Consider the following 13822-nt stretch of genomic DNA (forward strand, 5'->3'; position numbering starts at 1 on the left):
ATAATATCATGGGTCACCGTTGTTGTTCAATTTTTATTCGCACTTGAACAACGGGCATATTTAAGCACAAGAACAATTCACCAATAAGGTAATAACATATAAACTAGAGTAAATTAATGAGAAAAGTGTTGAAAACAACCTATATTTATCACAAAATATGTAATACTGATTTAATTAGACTGTAAATGAAAAAAGAAGAACATGAATCGATTGATTTATGTTTTTTATCAAGTTTTAACATAAACAAAAAGAACAGAATTTCACATATGAAAATAAATAAAATTCATCAAAGTCATTTTTATTTTTAAATGCCTTCCTGCACCTAGATTTTTTCCAAATTTACCTACATGTTAAATTAGTTATAACTTAATACAAATATAAAAAGAAAACAATAGGTCACCGTTGTCGTTTGTTCACAAATGCAGTTTTACGGAAGGTATTAAAATGCAATTTAAGAACACAGTGAAAACCAAAAATGTAGATTTAAATGTAAATAAAAACACAAATTATGTGTAGCACGATGAATTCAAGAAGAATAATACAGTAAATAACTGAAAAAAAAGATGTATACAATATAATAGAGGGCCCGTCCAACAAACTTAGGCATGTATTGAAGCTTGTCATTAAATACTTAAAATGCTTTATATTGATAAATTTAAACATTTGAACCAAAAATCTCCAGCAAAAAAAACAACCAAGAAAACAATTTTAAAAAAAGGAAAAAAAGTAACACTCAACAGGGCTCGAACCACTTACCCCTGGATTCCTGGAATAAAAAGCCTCCCGCCTAGACCACTCGACCATCCACGCTCATGTTGAAAACGGATGTATTTATATAAGCAATCCTCGTAGTTTCCCAAAATATCGTTTCGCGTCGATACGACGCTTTATCTGTTGGACGGCTCCTTTAAAGGGGCATATCAAAGGTTTTTAATTTTCATGGACAAAAACTGTCCGTTTTTGTACCTTGCGTTCATTGTAAGCATGTTTTGTTGTTCTTTCGTTCTTACATTGTTTATATTCTTTTTTTATCCGAATATTCTAAATATATTGCAATTATTTCGCAAACGGTTTCCAGTTAATAAATATTTGCGTGAAACTAAACTGCCGCGTACGTCCTTAAGCGCTGATTTACTCACACGTGTGACTAGCAAATGGCAGTGATATCGGTCGATGTTGTTTTAGTTTCAACCAGTATATTCAAGCTTTCGTTATCTACACATGTATATGCAACCTTGATAACCCTGTTCATTATTGGCATTTATGTAAAACAAATTAAAATTCTCTTGTATAACGAAATAGTATATCTTTTCATCACGTGGTCTGATTGTTCATAACGCAAATTTTGGACGCCGGTTCATTAAATGATAACATGGACTAAGCATTTGAACTTGACACAAGAGCGGACCTAGCACGTGCATACCGAACGTTACACTGGCAATGCTGCATACAATTATTTTATGCGCGCTTATAGAAATTTATTTAATAAAATCTGCAATATAATCAAAACAATCCATTATTGTGATGTGTATAAACAATGTCCGCGTCTTTGTCAGCATTATTATATTATTATATTGAATCAGTTTTATTACATCGTCATCTCAAACCTAAAACAGAAATAAGCAATTGCCATTAAAAAGAGCCCGTTTACTGGTTTAAGAGAGAGAAGGGTGGTCAAGCGGAGAAAGATGCCATTTTTTCAATAAAGGTGCTCGTGTCCTTATTATTGCTGTTATTTCATTGCAATAAGTCAGCGTGCTGTATAATTCATGGCTACACGTCGTTTATTGACATTCGTAAGGTACAAGTATTTTTCGGTAAACATAAATCAAGGTCGAACGCGGGTTTGGAATACCATAAGTTGGCACAGTTGTGTTAGGTAATCATTATGATAAAGTGGAGTGGCTTTGTTACGTATGTTAAAATCTTTAAATGAATCATTTTATTGTTAAAAATATAATAATATGATGGTAATATACGTATGTTTAATTGAACCAGTGGTCTGTACATCCGTTAAATACCTAATGTCAAGCTCAGTTTGTAGATTAGAGAGAAGTGGGCATATAAATCTTCAACCCCTGTAGTAGGAAACCTTCGTCGAGCTGTGGTCACGTTCAGAGGCCCATATCGGCGCAGGTGCACTTCTCTAACCATTGCTACTTCTGCTTAGAGAAAATATTATTGACGAAGAACATTTTTTATTGTGAATCCATACATTGAATAGAATACTCTATAACTAAAGATATGTATATAAAACCAACATGATAGATTCCTCAATTTCAGTTATTTAATTCATACCAATGGTAGTTTTCACGATATTTTCTTTCAATATCTTAAACATGTTTTTATAAACTACATAATTCAGTCGTAAAGTAAACTTTTCGTAAGATAACCGATACTAGGACTAGACCGAGTCTCGCACGCTGTGTACCCAGCTCCTAAGAGTTGTCGGTGTTTGAAGGCAGCTCTTGTACCTGGTGTCGCGATGATAACGTTATCACATTGTATTTTAATCTATGTTGTACAAATGAATGTAGACCCAGCGATATATCGCATGTATTAATCAGAATTACTTAAACGAACCCCGTTTAAGAATGAGCTATTGTATTTCGTAAACTGTTTACGACATAATTAAACGTGTGTTTGTCTTTTTCTTTAAGTACCCGAACAATATCGTCTCTCAATCGATATATATACAATGTATAAATGTAAAACATAAACTTGTTGATCATCGTGTTCCTATCGGTTGTATATCAAAATCTCAACTCATATGTGACGTTTTGTTTGTTTTTATCGATTATTGATGCACTATTATATTCATGAGTGACCCGTCATAATACCCATCTGTTCTATTGATCACACTTTTGGGCACTGACTTGCCTATTGGCAATTCAAAGCAAATATAGGATGATCACAACGAGTGATGGTTTTGGCCACTAAGTGTTCATTTGTATTAATATAATGTTCACTATAGCCATTCCCCTTTATTTCAATCGACAACCTTCAATACTCAATTTAATGTGTAATCTGAGTTTCATCTTGAAAACTGATAAAATAGGCCGAAACGTACAATCAGGTCTGTGCTGATTATATATTTATACTCCCCATAAGCAGTTCAGAGTCCATCACAGGTATCAGCTGGTCATCTTCGCCATTTTAACTGAAACGTTGTGTTGGAAATATTCCACTAAGGTAAATGTTTTCGAATTTATGTCAACCGTTTCTTCGTTCGGAAATGTTTATATGCACGTATTGACGTACACATGTTCCTTTATTAGACAAGACCACCCTGTTTTGAAATCAGCTCCCTTTTGGGCGTATACTACAAGACAATCAGCAATATAATTTATGTAGCCGATGCAAACTTGTAGTACCTGCAATTTTAGGAAGGTGCATTTGTCCAAGTAATACAATGAAATAATACTGATTTTAAATTTGCTTTATATGAATAGTATAAAAGCTGATATTGTTGTTTACCTATATATTATGAATCCATGTGGTTTATAATTTAACGATTATAGCGAGTACAGTACAGTACACACAACGGTATGGTTTTGCTGTGTTTTGAATTTCATTCGTCTATCAGAAAGGAATTTTAATCACGAAGCATCGATATATGTTCTGCACTAAGTGATTCAAGGAGGATTCATAAGGTCCTAATTCCAAAATCGATGACAATTTGTTCGTTCTTTCGAACCGTTAAAAGCTTCATAATGATAGTAACCGTCGCCATTCTTACCTAAGGTACTTCATAATTCGTACAACAAGAAGATTGCCAAAGATGGTACTATACATAAAGTAATTTTCATATTCCCTTTTTTGCAGCCAGTTTCGACATAAGGCCTAAATTAAAATTAAGTTTGTTTGCCCTTTACCGACCGACCCACTTTTTACCCCCCGACCCAAATTTTTTTTATTGCGATTTCTGAAAACGTATTTTTTTATTTTCGTATTCGCCGATAATAAAAGAGCAGACTGCAATATTTATTCGTGCACGTTATCCCTGTCCATTCTTATCGCCCCTGACCGATCTAGGTCGCTGCGATGGTTGGAATTTCATATGCCCCGATAGACAATCCCAGAATCCATAAATTGACCGCCGCCATATTTGCTATTACGTCACCCGATACTGAAAACGGTACTGAAGAATTCGGCAGATTACAACGTTATCATAGTTTACACCCGCTTTATTCCAATAAACAGTACTTAAAGACCGAGGATGGCTTTTTTATTGAATAGTACATATCTTTGTTTGTCTAAACAGTTACCATTTCGTTATTAATATTTCCCTTGTAAGTGTCATTTTAAAGGTAATATACACATCTATAGCCGAAATGAAGTTTGTGATTCTAAAATTGGTCCGGAAATATTTATTAGCGGAACTCTGTTAAGTTAAGGCTAAAACTAAAGTGGTTTTTAGCAATCTTTTATTTAAAAATCGCTCTCAAACTCATACAAAAATATCTAGCCGGAAATGATTTTTGTGATTTTAAATGAACAAGTACCGGAGTTATTCGTTTGGAAAACTGTGTAAGATGTCAGGACATGTCATACTTTTTTTATTGAAAAGGACATATCAGCTTTTGTCTATAACTTTCGTATTTTTTTATTTAAATAACGTTTTACATGTAAAATCAAAGTTTATTGCCTGAAATAAACGTTGTTTGTGCAGTTCTCAATATTTACTTAACTGATTTAATTATTTATTAAATTTTCTTAATAACATCTTAATTCACGATTGAAATGTTCAACATGAAAAATAATGAGCCTTAAAAATACTTAAATAGTTCCTATTGTGTTCTCTAGATTTCCCTTAACGTATGTCTTTATTAAATATTCATGCCAGGGACCTACACAAATAGGTCCATGTCCATGCTGTGATAATATGTGTGGAAATATGTTTAAAAGTACGCCGGAGTATGGCCGGGTGCCTTTAAGCGTATTCTCCGTACCCGGGGTACATGATAGTATACTTCAGAGTACCCGGGTACTTTTAAGTAGTACCTTAGCCTACAATTACCAATTAAGCAAAAATGTTGGCGGGTGAAAGCGTACAAAGTTTTCGTATAGTTAGTCCAAAAGAAAGTTTCACTAACATAGCCAAACATGATGGTAGGTAGGTCGACTAAACGTTAGTTTTGTTTTCTAAATTTTTCTTTTGCGATTGATTACCCTTAATAAGAATATGCCATGACATGCAGAAATCTTCCCACTCTGTATTTAACATTATATTTATATGGTTTTGGTCAATTTGAAGTCAGTTAAGTAAAGTTGATCGATTGTTTTTTTATGTTATAGTTATTTTCGTGAATATGATCAAAAACTAATATTGCAATACCGAAAATCAGGGTGTGGTTCGCACAAACACGTAGGGACGTTAGTGCAATTGGGTTGGTGAAAACAAACAACTTTTTTACGCCTTTTTTTTAAATTAGGCAAGTCCGAGGATCTGACTGTCAGCAATATCTGACATCAGACAATTCCTGGTGGTTTTTAGATTATGTTAAATGGGTATTCGTTATATTCACGGACATGTGAACGTCGGCTTTAACTACGGGCGGCCAAGATCTACGCTGTCCACTATAATGTCACCTAAGGTTTCTTGGTCTCATTAGCGGATTGGGTATCGCTTATCCAGACTGCGCAAATGCGCAGGCAGGTCTGAAGCTACGCTGGTCGCATATGGCATAAGACCAATTTTCGCATGACGCGAGTCAATTAAGTTAATTTGATTCATTAATTATTGTAAACTGTTACTTGAATGCATTTCGAGTGAGAAATTTATAAAAGGTAATAATGTGTACGTCAAGTAATTTCTTATATTTTTTTAATGAATGTGTGAATTTACAAATTAACCATGTATATAACTGAATATAATGATAAATGTTCTGACCATCATTTCGTTGTCTTTCGCGGTGGGTTAAGTACGTTTTATTAAAACGTGTATACCAACTTCTAGTAATTTGCAATGTGGACACTTCTTGTTGGCAGGAAAACGTTTTTGAATAACGATATAAACACTCAGCATCGTGCAGCTTATCCGTCTGCAAACTATTCCAAAACCAAACTAAAAATACACCATTCGTGGATAAAGAACAGTGAGTCAGTGAGTCATGAAATAAGGACAATAATGTTGTTATTGTTTCAGCAAGCGACGGTTTCCGTTTTTTAGTGGCCGCCACATAAAACGGATATGATAAATCTGTATGTATTAAAGGGGCTTGTTTACTGATTTTTGACCTGGTTTGAAGTTTGTAATTAAATGCTTTAAATTGATAAATGTAAACATCGGAACTAAAGCTGCAGTATAAAACAAAAATCTTTACCTGGACCCGAACCACTGACACTTGGAGTAAACGCCTAGCGCTTTAACCACTCCTTCATCCATGCTGATATAGTTCATGGCATAAATTATACTTTGTATAAGCATTCCTCGTAATGTCACAAAATATAACGATATCAATTCAACTTTCCAAATTATTCAATCGTATCGCTTTTGTAACTCTTTTTTTTTAAATCGCCAAACGATGCATATAATGGATATTGAAGGGCATCATAAATGTCCAGTACGAGAGGTGCCCAATTTCATGACGAACAAAACAAAAATATGAATAATTTATAATCTAAATTTCTTTTTTTTTTTGTAACAAATGCTCAATATGAGATTCATGGCAATTGTAACTTATCCTGCAACGCTTTGGCCAAGATTATAACGTCTAGTTGATGTTTGTTTGTTCCAATTTGCGCCATTCGTCCTTCAGAGCTATTTTTAGACCAGAAAGTGAGTTTACTTGTCGATTCTGTAAGCGTCGTTTTAGTATCCCCATATGCCAAAATCCATTTGGGCCGCATCTAGAGACTTAAGTCAATTCTTCGGGTGTTATGAACTTAATGTCGTTGGCGCTTGGATGATGTCTTCATACTTTTTAACGACGACCAAGTAGTATTTGTAAGAACTATTTGCAAGAAAGTGCTATCTGTTATTTGCAAAATCTGTTTGGTGTTTTAAATATGTGACTTATTATTTCCACACATTGACTATTATCAACCATCACAATATGAGTCGCGTTCTGAGAAAACTGGGCCTAATGCTTGTGCGTAAAGTGTCATCCCAGATTAGCCTGTGCAGTCCGCACAGGCTAATCAGGAACGACAGTTTCCGCTTTTATGACATTTTTTCGTTTAAATGAAGTCTCTTCCTAGCAAAAATCCAATTAAGGCGGAGAGTGTCGTCCCTGATTAGCCTGTGCGGACTGCACAGGCTTAACTGGGACGACACTTTACGCACATACCTTATGCCAAATTTTCACAGATCAAGACACATATAGTCAGAGATAATAGGGATACGATTCCGAACAACCATCTAAAGAGATGCTCAATCTTGCATCGGATCAATACAAAAGTGCAAATCACATATGAGCATCTTAGAACATTGGGCTTAATGCATGTGCGTTCCAAAGTTTAGTCCTTTATTAGCCGGTGCAGCCCGCATAGGCTTATCAGGGACGAGCTTTTCGTCTTAAAGAGGAGCTTCCCTTGTATCTTGCACTTATCCGTAAGCCCGTCGTGGACGCTTAAATTGATCAGGGCTAAGCGGGAAAGTGGCTATGGCGATGGTGATATACGGGAAGAACTTCTTTGAACTAAATGAAAATTGATTTTATATATGCACTGTAACACATGTTGTAACAAATTAGAAATTGCATTCAGTACTTGGTTCATAAACACATGTACAATATATGTTTGCTGAAAAAAGAATATCCTTGTCGTTTTACTAATTACTTTTCACTTTTAACACTACTAATAACATGATTTTTATTCCTTTCCTATTTAAGCATTTCTTAAAACAAATGCACCCGAACAATGCTTCGTATATGGCAAGCATTTAATGTTACGGAAAGTAACAAAAAAAACTTCCTTGGCGGGATTAACTAATGTCCCATGTACGGCTGCCTTTAAATACACACTATGTTTTGGAACATGTATGTATACAGCGATGGCAATTCTGTTCGAGCTCAATGTAAATAAAGTGGTAAGTCTATGATTTTTTGTCAAAATGTAAACATTTGAGCCTTGTTCTGGGAAAATCGGGCTTAATGCATTTGCCCTAAGTTAAGTCCAAGATTAGTCCAATATTGTGCAGTTCGCACAGGATAATATCGGACAACTATTTTCGCCTAAACTGGATTTTTACAAAGAAGAGACTAACTTCAAACTAAGAAAACATAAAAGCGGACAATGTCGCCTATGTGGGCTGCACTTTCCACACATACATTCAGCCCATTTTTCTCAGAACGAGGCTCGTTTGAATGGCTATAACCAGTTGATCTATCAATTACTAGCCATTTTCGCATGGCATAAATAAACGAAAACATCGTATGAATATGAAATATACATATTACGTGTCATGTTAACCCATTTATGCCTAGTGTGTAGAAAAAAACCTAAGCAAACAGCGTAGACCCAGATGAGACGCCTCATGCTGCGGCGTCTCATCAGGGTCTGCGCTGTTTGCTGAAAGGAATTTCTGTAATAAATATTCTAAATATAGAAATAAATATACTAGACATCCCTAATTTTGGAAATAAATTGATCAATTTAAGAAGGATGGGAGAGTCCACTAGGCATTAATGGGTTAATAAATATGACTTGCAATCATTTTCTACATGCAGAAAGCTGCAGCAGATACATGTAAAAATATCCGTGAATATGTAAAGGCTTTACTTCCTCAATTTTGTTTATCAATGATAAAAGCTGTTCAACTGAAATCCTAAACTGTAAGATGAGCATGATTTGGATGTTCTGGCCGCGTGTTTTCATCATTAGCTGTGTCACATGAATACTGAGATCGCGTCGATATAAAAGGAAGTTATAGCAGTATCATGTCAGGCAATCTACCTGCGCTACCTTGCAATTGTTTCAAAATGGGCGTGTTAGATCAAAATTGTGATATTAGACAATATAGCTCATTGCAAGATTTGTTTGATTAAGTAGTATGGGAGCCTCTTTGTGTCTACGACTTTAAAAGTGCTGTTTTCATATATCCCATAGTTAAGATGAACACACAGGTGGTTAGCGTGTGGCTATGATATTAATTAGTGAAAACATCATTTTGAATGATAAATAACCATATTATAACGAAAAAAATAACTTTTATGAAAAAAAATCACTATCATATGCTGGGTCAACTTTTAAGAAATAACACGATACAAAACTCGCATGACCCAGTTGACAATGATCATTACATTATGTCGTTACATTATGCATCAAGACTAACTGTCCAGCGCCGTTTAAAACCTTTGTTTACATACATTTCAACAAACGGACATTTCAAACACACGAGTGATTTCATTGGTCCAATGCGGAGGTGTGTCTTTACAACTGGAGATTTCATTCATAAAGACTGCACGATCATTGTCAACTGGGTCATGCGAGTTGTGTATCGTGTTATTTCTTAAAAGTTGACCCAGCATTTGTAAAAATATTGCAAGACATATACATTTCCAGAAAGGCAATTCATTTCTGCGTTGAATAAGACCAAGATCGTGAAAATCGCTGCACGATTGATGAAGATATGGCTGTTCAAAGCGATGCACCCCGTTTGTGGTGATTTTGAGTTGCATACCTTGATATATATATATATATATTAGATAGTGAATTTGTTTTTCATAAAAGTTAATTTTTCGTTATAATATGATTATTTATCATTCAAAATGATGTTTTCACTAATTAATATCATAGCAACACGCTAACCACCTGTGTTTCATAGCGGAACAAACCCCCCTTCCATAATGAAATCATGAGTATGAGGGATTCAAGCAAGAATATGCCCGATTTTGTCAAATATCTATATAAAGTGTGTAAAAAACGCTAGCTAGTCTTACGTCACAGGAACACTTACACCGATCCTAATTAAAAGACGAATGCTAAGAACTAAGTAGTTACTCGGAAAAACTCAGTTATAAATCAAGTTTAAACCTGTTCATTTTAGCTCGATTGTATAGACAGCCTAAGGCTTATTTGAAACGCTCTCGAGTCCGTGTTCTGGGACTATGGGGAGATCTAAAGAAAGCTCCAACGGTCGGGATGTATTGTTTTAGTAACAATGACAATGTTTCTTATTATAAATGTGTCCAATTAAGTCCTAATGTCGTATGATTATGACTTGCTATCTTCTATATTGGACTTAAACGAAGCAGATTCGCGGGTCAAAGCCAACGATGCCAAATTCCTGAAAGGGTGTGTGCGTAGTTTCCTGAATTTTCGAAAAGGAATTTGTCTTTAAACTCTTGATCCACTTCAAACTTTAAACATGTATTATATATAACGGAAAGTAAGTGGTTAAACATTTGTTACTTCTGTGATTTGTATTTTCTATCCAGTTAATTTCTAACATTTGTTGTCAATGTGGTTTATATTCAAGAAATGCATGATTCAGTATTTTAGTCAATATTATATTTATTCTACTACATCTTCTATTAGATAAACTTCTACATTTCTTACATATTAATGCGTCAGTAAATGAAGTTTTACTTTTTGTAAACTGATTTAATCCTGACCAGAACCCATACACAATTCAATAGGTTATTTTTAATATTGAACTGTCGTACCGACCTTGAAATGCCACGTGTTTTTTAATTTATCTAAAATACCCGAAATTCCACGGATTTGTATGCTTTTGACGGGTTTAAGCTTAAGTCTTTAGAAAAACAGTCAAGCGTACAGTCGAATGGTCGTTTAACACACGCGTCTTAGTTTGAAGTATTGATTAGTATTAGTTTCAGTTTGTAATAACTTCGAAGTACCCGGTAGTATTGTTTTCTTGCAGAGTGAGGCACGATAGGAATTTAAAGCGGTAATGTTGTTACTAATTTATCATTTTATTTCGTTTTCGTCAAGAACATAATATACAGTAAAATTACACCGAAATAATTATATTGTTGTTTTAATGAAAAAGCTTATTGTTAACAATACGATTAAAGGATAACGAAAACAGTGCGAATATTTGGGATTGGTACGTCATTTTCTGAAAATGAAGGGTATGTACTTTACATTTAGTACTTATTGGTTCTTGTTTGTAAAGAAGCACTTTTTTGTAATGAAAAAATAAACTTGTAAATGCTTGTTAATTTAAAGCGTTTTACTCGATTATAATGCGCTAATACGTGATCGCTTTACTTTCTATTGATAATGTGAATGTAAGCACGAGTTATAAAGTCAAACAGTGTTTTGAGTAAGAGTGAACCCTCGAATAATTTTCTTAATTTACATACTTGCTATTGAATCTAACACATGCTGCTAGAAAGAAGCGGTCTTGATATATTTAACAGGGCTCCAGATAATGGGGCGTATATGCGTAAATACGCATCAGTTTCCCGAAAAACGCTTTAAAAATATTACCAGAGCGTACCGATACGCTCTGAAAATATCGGTAACGCATTTAACTCTATTAAAATGCGTCACGCGAAAACACGGAACTTGTGCAATGTTCCAATCAATACCATTCATAAACAAATATGTCGTCCAAACTGAAGCCAAAATGGACAACAAATTGGAAAAAATACTCATAGTCTCAGCTGTTAGTAGTGTGAATTTTAGTTGGCCTAAAATTTCCTGAAATCTGACATATGATGGCATTTCTTAGGCATGGCTTCCTTTTATTTTATAATGATTGCAAATACATTTTTAAAAAATCTGGAGGGGATGTCACCATCTGGGATGCTTGACATTCCTGTAATAAGGTCAAAAGGTCAATGAGTTCATTTTTCTTTAAAAATTGACGTAACATTGCCAAAATTTTGAAATATCAGATACTATTACTGATTTTACTCATGAACTGACTTATATTTGACACTTGAAGGGTCATCTAATTTTTTAACTGATTTTAGCTTTTCATAAGTAGGTCAAAGGTTATCAAGTGCACTTTAATAACCCATATAGAACGTAAATTGCAGTGTTTGTTTAAACCAACCAAAGACATATGTATTGTATATTTGTAAGTAGCTTTTCAATTAGAGACGGATATTTTGATGATGAAAAGAGTATTTCTTTGTTGTATCTTAAGTGAATGATCCTAACTTTGTAAATTACGTTACCTAAATTAAAAGAAAACAATGTTCATTTTTATGTCCCCCACCACTATAGTGGGGGACATATTGTTTTTGCCCTGTCTGTTGTTTTGTGTGTTTGTGTGTTTGTTTGCTCCCTGCATGTGTATCTCATGGATCTGCACATTTTGAGTGGTAAAAGGTCAAGGTCATCCTTCAAGGTCAAATACATAGCTTCAAAGCGGCGCAGAAGGAGACATAGTGTTTCCGACAAAAACATATCGTGTTAGACTTTTAATACTTATTGCGTTTCATAATATAACAACTTTTTATAATAAGAACCAACATTATTTCTGCATTATCCTATCAATACAATAGGTATAGTTACGAGTTAACATGTGTGATCTACGTTACAGTCTAAATATATATACATTGTTTTTATATGCATATTATTCTCAATACTATTTTAAATAAAAGATTTCAGATCAAATAGTATACTCTAATGAAGTTCTTAATACTGTACGTTCTATAATGTCATATTCATGCAAGATAAAAAAAATTGTGCTTCACCAAATTAGTATTGATTGTAAAAAGATATGAATAATGTTAAACAGAAATTATTTTACCAAAATCAGTGATCTATTTAGTAAAATATTTCAAAATTTTGAAGTAGCATTTATAAAATAAAACAAATGTTCATCTGACTTCAATGCACTGTTATGACCTTTTGTATTATCACGCTGAAGATGATGCCGGTCTTGTGTGATAATTTATTTAACATACGTTAAGAAATTCACAGTTTTGTTCCAAAACACGAATTACTATGGCAGTATATGTATCTTCTTATCTTTTACAATAATTATCTAGGGTTTCAGATCGATAGCACTTACATCGTTCTGTACTATACTTAGTTTAACAGCCACATGGTACTAACTGAAGACATTCTGCAGGGACCTTTGGTTTCCTCATCCATACCGGTTTCTAGATGATTTTTTCTTCAAGTACCATGCGCCGGTATCAAGAAGATCATCAGGCTGAAAATCATTATCTGTAGCATTCAGTTATATCTTTGCCTGATAATTTTCCCTTTTAGTGTGGAGTTCAAGCGCATTATTTGTAGGGGTAACAAATCCAAACTCTTTCTGGCTTTTAAAAATAACCGATACCTACATGTGTCAATGTTGGGTGGGTTGTCCTGACAGCAGCTATACAGCACAAACAGAAATTTAGAAACTGCTAGAGCATCCCCATCTCTACCAACACCCTCCAATGTATATCAGGTTGTGCGATATTCTTCAACCAGGCGGTTTTCTTACGTATTCCATTTAGAGCAGACCTGGCGTTGCATCCTGTCAATGCGTGAAACCCCATAATGTTCGTTCTGACATTTCCACCTAGTTTTTCAGAAATTGTGTGCACAGGATAACATTTTATTTGTTTGCCTGTACTAGATATCATGTATACCTCGGCGTCAGCTCCAAGTTGGTATATTAACAAGAGCAGAACGTCAGTGTCCCTACAATATCCTTCTAAACGCGTGTAGCCTCTATCAATAGCGTTCCTTGTGTGCAATATCATCCGCGTATCTGCCTCCTCATGATTTACACATAGGTTTGTCGCATTAAAATTACTAAACTTTGAATCAACTTCACCTGGAAATCCACTGTCATCGTGTGTGATATACTGTTCCAATATTTGCGGTAGAGGAACGTTTAGACTTGTTATGAGCTTCCTAAAAGGTCGACGTTTTTCTTTCCTCTTAAATCTCGTTACTT

The 13822-nt window shown here is 34.5% G+C and overlaps 1 long non-coding RNA gene across 26 annotated transcripts in view; it reads right to left on the reverse strand.

Annotated features, from left to right (window-relative positions):
• The window catches only part of LOC127873506 (uncharacterized), a 39934-nt gene extending 39157 nt beyond the window's left edge, over positions 1-777 (reverse strand). For 25 of the 26 annotated variants that reach the window (XR_008046216.1, XR_008046213.1, XR_008046215.1 and 22 more), the window contains exon 1: positions 757-775. This is a non-coding gene — a long non-coding RNA (uncharacterized LOC127873506). Of the gene's footprint in view, positions 1-756 lie in introns of all 26 variants that reach the window. The other variant, XR_008046207.1, reaches the window with a different exon arrangement.
• Positions 778-13822: the final 13045 nt, after the last annotated feature.

This window comes from Dreissena polymorpha, chromosome 3, assembly GCF_020536995.1.
Source record: "Dreissena polymorpha isolate Duluth1 chromosome 3, UMN_Dpol_1.0, whole genome shotgun sequence".
NCBI lineage: Eukaryota > Metazoa > Mollusca > Bivalvia > Myida > Dreissenidae > Dreissena > Dreissena polymorpha.